Source organism: Montipora foliosa, chromosome 6 (genome assembly GCF_036669935.1).
Source record: "Montipora foliosa isolate CH-2021 chromosome 6, ASM3666993v2, whole genome shotgun sequence".
NCBI lineage: Eukaryota > Metazoa > Cnidaria > Anthozoa > Scleractinia > Acroporidae > Montipora > Montipora foliosa.
In genome coordinates, this window is record NC_090874.1 from 35,630,496 (window position 1) to 35,636,824 (window position 6,329).

Here is a 6,329-nt window from a genome sequence, read left to right on the forward strand (position 1 = left end):
GCCAGTCGTGGATGTTGTGGTGTGCACATGATCCAGAAAACCACAGCCATGACCACAAATTTACTTTTTACCACTTAAAAGCAAGCCATTGTCATGAAATACAAAAGGAAGGTCTTAAAGAATATAAATGCCTGAAGTTATGCAGCGATAAGCCTCTCTAAAGGAAAGCCTCATGTCAAGAAACTTCTCAGTGAATAAGTGGGCAAGAATTTGATCCACTAAAACAGATATATATTCAAGACATTAATATTTCAGCTCAGAGGGCAAACAGGTTAATAACTCAGACTATTTCAATTCAATTAATTTCAAAATCAATAAGTGAAAAGGTAAACTGGAAGAAGGGAAAATTACATTTTTTCTATCTACAAATGCAAGGAAACCTACACCCCACAGGTGATTATTGTCATAAAAATAATGACAAGAAATGAAGCCAAACCATGAAGTTTGAAAGGAGATACATACACAACAATCAGCAAAAATAAACAAGCAAGCCATGTGCATTATCTCTTCAAAAATACAACATGAAGTTAAGACATCTGGGGACTATGATCAATCTCTACAATAAAGGCTCAGTGGCCTTTATAACTTCAACTCATGCCAACTGTGCCATGCAGATGGGGCAAAGAAAATCTTCAAATACCCAATCTGCTCAATTTACCCTAATTGTCCCTGGCTGGGACTGGGTTTGGAACTGATAAGTACACAGTCCTTTTTGCACTTATATGCACACCTAGAACTTATATACTCGCCTAGTTGGCTATATACATATTGTTAATGATAGCATAAAATAATGTGGCAACTATGATTGTAATTTTGGGATTATTACCATTTCCTATTTGGAATATTCAGCAACATTTTTTTGCTGGATCAAGTTATCAGTAGACAATTGTATACGACTCAAGCATTAAGATGAAAATTAATATCAAAAACTAAGAGCGTTTACCATTTGTCAGAACTGACCGGCCGGGGAGAACTGGTTCCCGCTGGTCTAAATGGAAAGAAACGGGCCATTCTGGTGATTACGCGCTCGAGTCTTGCGTGAGAGCTGATGTAAACAATAAAACAACATGGCGGAGTTAATTCGCAACATTCCGCCAAACTTTTTCCTCGACTTTCTTTCCGCAGAAGAGGAAGAAAATCTTTTATGGGACGGTGAAGACGAAGATGATTTTATTTTAATTTCAACTACTTGTATATTTTCTCGACGGGCTTTGGCGAGAATCGCAGATTATTTCGAAGAAACGGTACCCCTTTATCACGACGATGTTTTTAGGAGCCATTTCCACATGACTCCCTCATCTTTTGAGACACTTTGCCAGTTGTTGGTTCGAAGTGACCACATCCCAAAGGGAAATGCATTTGGCCGACGGTGCATTGACCCAGAGAAACAGATTGCTGTCGCAGTATGGGCACTTGCAAACCAAGAAAGCTGTCGGCAGATTTCTGATCGGTTTAACGTGACAATGTCAAGTGTGGCCCGCTGCATACGCAGGGTCACAAAAGCTCTCGTGGATCTTCGCGGAGATCTTATTCAGTGGCCAAGAGGTAACACTTCTTATTATACCTGATCTATAAAACACAGGTTTAAAAACCAAAAAATATTCTAAAATAATTGTTACAAAGACAATGACAATTGTTTTTCTTCGCTGAGTACAGGCATGATGTTTCACGGAAGTATGTATATGTATTTCGATTAAAAAGATGCAAAAGTAAAGCGATAAATTATTATCAAGTTATGTTAATTTAAAAAGATCGTTTACAAATGTTAAATCGTGTCAAAAAGTCAATGATGCAATCATTATAATAAAGTTATCAGTTTGAGTTGTCTTGCTGCGGATTAACTTCTGTAGTCGTAATGTTTAAAAATTGAGTTTTATAAATTTAATATCTAGCTTTAGCCAAATTGTCCATAATGCAACGTACCTTTAGCCACTTCTCAGACTTCTGTAGAACAAGTAATTTCAGCAGTGCATTGTAGACTGTTAGTGATCGTTTAATACTGATAAACAAAACATTTTAAAAGAAAATAAACAGTGAAAAAAGTCATGTTTTAACATCTTTTTAATCAGGTGTACGAGCTGTTGAGGTGGCAGATGGTTTTGAAAGGTTTAGTGGCTTTCCACGAGTTATTGGTGCTGTGGACGGTTGTCACATACCAATAAGAACACCTTCGCAATATCCACAATCCTATCTCAATCGACTGAGGAGCCATTCAATTATTCTTCAGGTAATTATTATGCATCAGTCAATTCCACCAGTGCCCATCTCTCCACCTCCCCCCCCCCCCCGGGCAACCCCAGGGCATTTGTCTCTGTCCCGGTGGTGGGGCATTTGTGCAACCTGTGGCGACCCACGGGAATTTGATACACGTAGTTTGACTTGCCAAATTAAAAAAATACGCATTTTGTATTCAACAAATGCAGAGTGGACTAGCTTTATAATGCTTCGTTTTGTGAATTTGAATGAGTTATAAACGTAAAAAGTAAAGAATATAATCTTTAAAAATGTCATGATTCTTTGCCTACATGTACAATTTTCATATTATTTATTAGTTTTTATACAATTGCGGGGATGGGCATTTGCTAGCTCATTCGGTTCCCACCCCAGGAAATTTGCCAACTTCATTTTAAAAAATGCTAATGCCCTGGGGTAAGCTGGGGTAAGCTGGGGTAAGCTAGGGGGGGGGGGGGGATGGGCACTGGTGGAATTGACTGATGCATTATACATAAGACATTTTTTTCATGGCACAGTGCCTCTGATGTGATGCATCATAATGAAGTTAAATATTCACGGTTTTTATTTATTAATTTTATTATGGCCAAGATAACAATAATATACTTAACTTGACAGCCATTATTTCACATAGGTACATGTAATAGAGTGCAAGCAGTCCCATATATAAATATTGCAAAAGAGCATGATCAACACTCCATACAAGACAGATCACCATTGAGCTTAATCATAGGTGATAGAGGGAAATGGTTAGCTAAAAGCATTCATTCTTACACCTAAAGACACAGGGTCAGTCTTCCTTGTTTCTATTTTTCCCTGGTTATTTTCATGTTTTTGTGTGGCCAAAGGTGGGTGGCTACAACCCAGCCAGCCCCCCCCCCCCCCCCTTCCTGGATCCACCCCTGAGTTTACCTTACAGTTACCTTGGGATTGCATTATGTTCATGTCTCTGCATGAATGCAAGTCCCTGAGTGGTTTTTGACTTTTTGGGGTTTCTCTCTTTATTTTTCATGTGCAGGGGACATGTGACCACAATCTGCTTTTCACTGACATTTACGTGGGGTGGCCTGGGTCAGTTCATGATGCCAGAGTCTTACGCAACTCACCCTTGTACCAGGCAGCTGATGACAACATGTTTCAAGGTGACACTCATCTTCTTGGAGACTCAGCATATCCACTTCAAAGGTGAATAATTACCCAAATAATAAATTTTTGTGCAATATGCTTGCTGAAAAATAAATAGTATATTATATAAAGCTAGTCTTTTTGGTCTCCTTGTTCCTCCTCCGATCCTCTGTAAACACATACAGGAAATATTATTAATATCATCCACAATTACATGTATAATTCCTGCACATCCCGTAATATTCATTTATAAAAGCATTAAGTTTTGTACTTTAATAACCTGACTGACAAAATATATATGCATCCTACAGTATATATATTTGTCACACTGAGTATTTTGCTCATAAAATTTAATGGCCAATTTATTAGATCTGATAATATTATAATAATTAAGCCAGCAGGTTTATAAAAAGTATGTTCTTTACATCAGAAAGTTTTTATTCCTACGACTATTAAGTGTTAAACATTAACTTGATCTTCAGTAAACACACTTAAGCCTTTTTCTTATTTCTTAGTGTAATGTGTAGAAACATTTTCCCTGGCAGGTGGTTGCTGTCGCCATTCAGGGATAATGGTCATTTAACAGGGCCACAAATAAACTACAACAGGAAACATGCTCAAACACGCCAAGTCATCGAAAGAGCCCTTGGGTTGCTTAAGGGCAGATGGAGAAGGTTAAAGTATATTGAGATGGAGAATGTCAAGGAGGTTCCATCCGTGGTTTCTGGTGCATGTGTTCTTCACAATTTTTGTCTGATAGTTGATGAAGGAACAATTGAAGAGTTTTTTGATGTTGAGAGTGATGATGATGATGACGATGATGATGATGAATCTCCTTCTGCAGTTCCAAGGCCACAAGCAGTTGCCAAGAGAAATCAAATGGTCATCTTTCTTGACCAGTAATAATTACTGGTCATGGTTATAATATGGGATTGCATGCACATCTTTAGTCACGGCCAGTATCATTTGAGGGTCCACACTGTTAGCTTAAGCTATAGTCTTGTGTGTTAGGAGTGTTCAAGTTGGCTTTTCCTCCTGTCCTTCCAGGGAGCAATAAACATGATTTTTGGGCCAAACGTGTTGTACTGTAGTATCTTTAGTTTTGATTGTATCATAAAGAAAGGTGACCATTTGATTTCTCTTGCCAAGTATTATTTATTATATTATCACATTTGCTTTTGCTTAATCAGTCAAATTATTAAAGGGCATATATACAAACCCAGTGTACATTGACTTTTTCATCATTCAGTTCTCTGTTTTGCTCATGCATGTATTAATAGCATGTTTTTTTTATAGGTTTTATTCCTAAAATGTCCTTGTTTGCACCATTCCCATGTTTTCCAGCCAGTCATCAGCTAGCTATACTACTGTAGAATTCCAACAGGGGAATGAATACAGACAAATCAAATAAGCCTAAAAATAAAGCAAATAACACATCATACAAGTCACTGAGGCTCAAGTATATTAATATGCCCTCAGCTCTTCAATTATCTTGTGTCAAGCAATAATATTTCATTTTGCTCTCTTAACATTTTTCCATGTTTGTTTACCATCAAGCTATTTGTAAACAATTTTCATCAATAATTCAATCATGTCATAATAAGTTACATGCAATAAAGAGTGAGTCATAGAAGCTGAGTATATTAAAATTGGTGGGGCCTGGTTTCTGTATCAATTCAATTTAAACTTTTAGTTATTATGTTTAAATATGACATGTAAAAACAGTCGTTTCCTTAAAGTTTTTATTGAGACATTCAGAAGCAACAAGGAACCAAAAATGTTTCTTTTGATTCCATTCAATGTGTGAGCATCTATTATATCTATGTATTTTAATTAAATTATTAATCACTGTTGCTTACAGCATAATTTTTCATGAAGTAGCTCAAACTAATCTGCAATCAGGTGATGACTCTGTTGCTGCTTTCCAATATATACCAAGTTTACGGCCACTGGCAGTTGCCAGCTAGTGAGATGATTGCTATTTTTTTGTCATTCTTGAAGAAGGGTCACTGAAAATTATTCTTTTTTTTTTCCTTAGATCAACCATCTAGAAATATATTAGAAATAGAAATAAGTCAAAGTAGTATTCTGAATCAATAAAAGAAGGAGGGAGGCAGCAGGAAAAGTTGAACCGTTTATCCCTTACAAAGTCATCAAGAAATTGACAACACAGATGTGTAAAGGTTGATTCAGAAGTGACTTTATAGTCAAATATATAGTAAATAACAGGTCTGAAAATTCAAAAGGAAAAAAACAACAACAGAACAAGCCTAATAGTTTAACTCATTTAATACCAGGAGCTGCAGCACTTATTTTGTAATGGCTACAAAAAAGAGTACAAGCAAGAACCCATTATCAAAATCACAATTTCAAATAAAGTGTTCATTCTTCAAGAACAAATTAACTGAAGCTAATTAAATTATCTTCATTAGTTGATTACGTGATGTCCCACTTGTATCAAGAAAACTGGACATCCACAAAACACAAAACTCCTAAAGGCATGCTTTACATCCATGAACATTCCACGAAAAGAAACGTAAGCAAGGCGTTTCTTATTTTTAGTTGGAGAGTATGTGACATTAGCTAGGTTCATTCGGAAAACTGTATTTCTCAAGACTCCTTCTTTAGGGGTGTAGAATAGTCCTTAAAAAATGATTGGTCTCGGCAAATTTTACACTAGTCTCGAAATCTCGGCTTATAAACAAACCAGAGTCTCGAAATCTCGGGCTCGCAAAAAAACACTTGAATTTTTAAACATTCCGGATTTTAAACGAGGGTCTCTGCGAGTCTCGGATTTTACCATTCTGTACCCCTTTTGTGGTAAAAACTAAAGGGATAAAAACGCGACGTTTCGACCGTTCTACGGTCATCATCAAACAAAGTGAAGTAAACAATTACATAAGCTCAAGTACCGATATAGTTGAACAAAGAAGTGAAATATGTAAAAAGTATGCAAATGTTTAAAAGCGGGG

The 6,329-nt window shown here is 36.6% G+C and overlaps 1 protein-coding gene across 1 annotated transcript in view; it reads right to left on the reverse strand.

The window, feature by feature from the left end:
* Positions 1–5,803: 5,803 nt before the first annotated feature.
* LOC138009024 (uncharacterized) overlaps positions 5,804–6,329 on the reverse strand; it is a 1,421-nt gene continuing 895 nt past the window's right edge. The window contains exon 2 of the mRNA XM_068856320.1: positions 5,804–6,329. This exon is cut by the window's right edge and continues 681 nt beyond it. The gene's annotated coding sequence lies outside the window, so the exon portion shown is untranslated.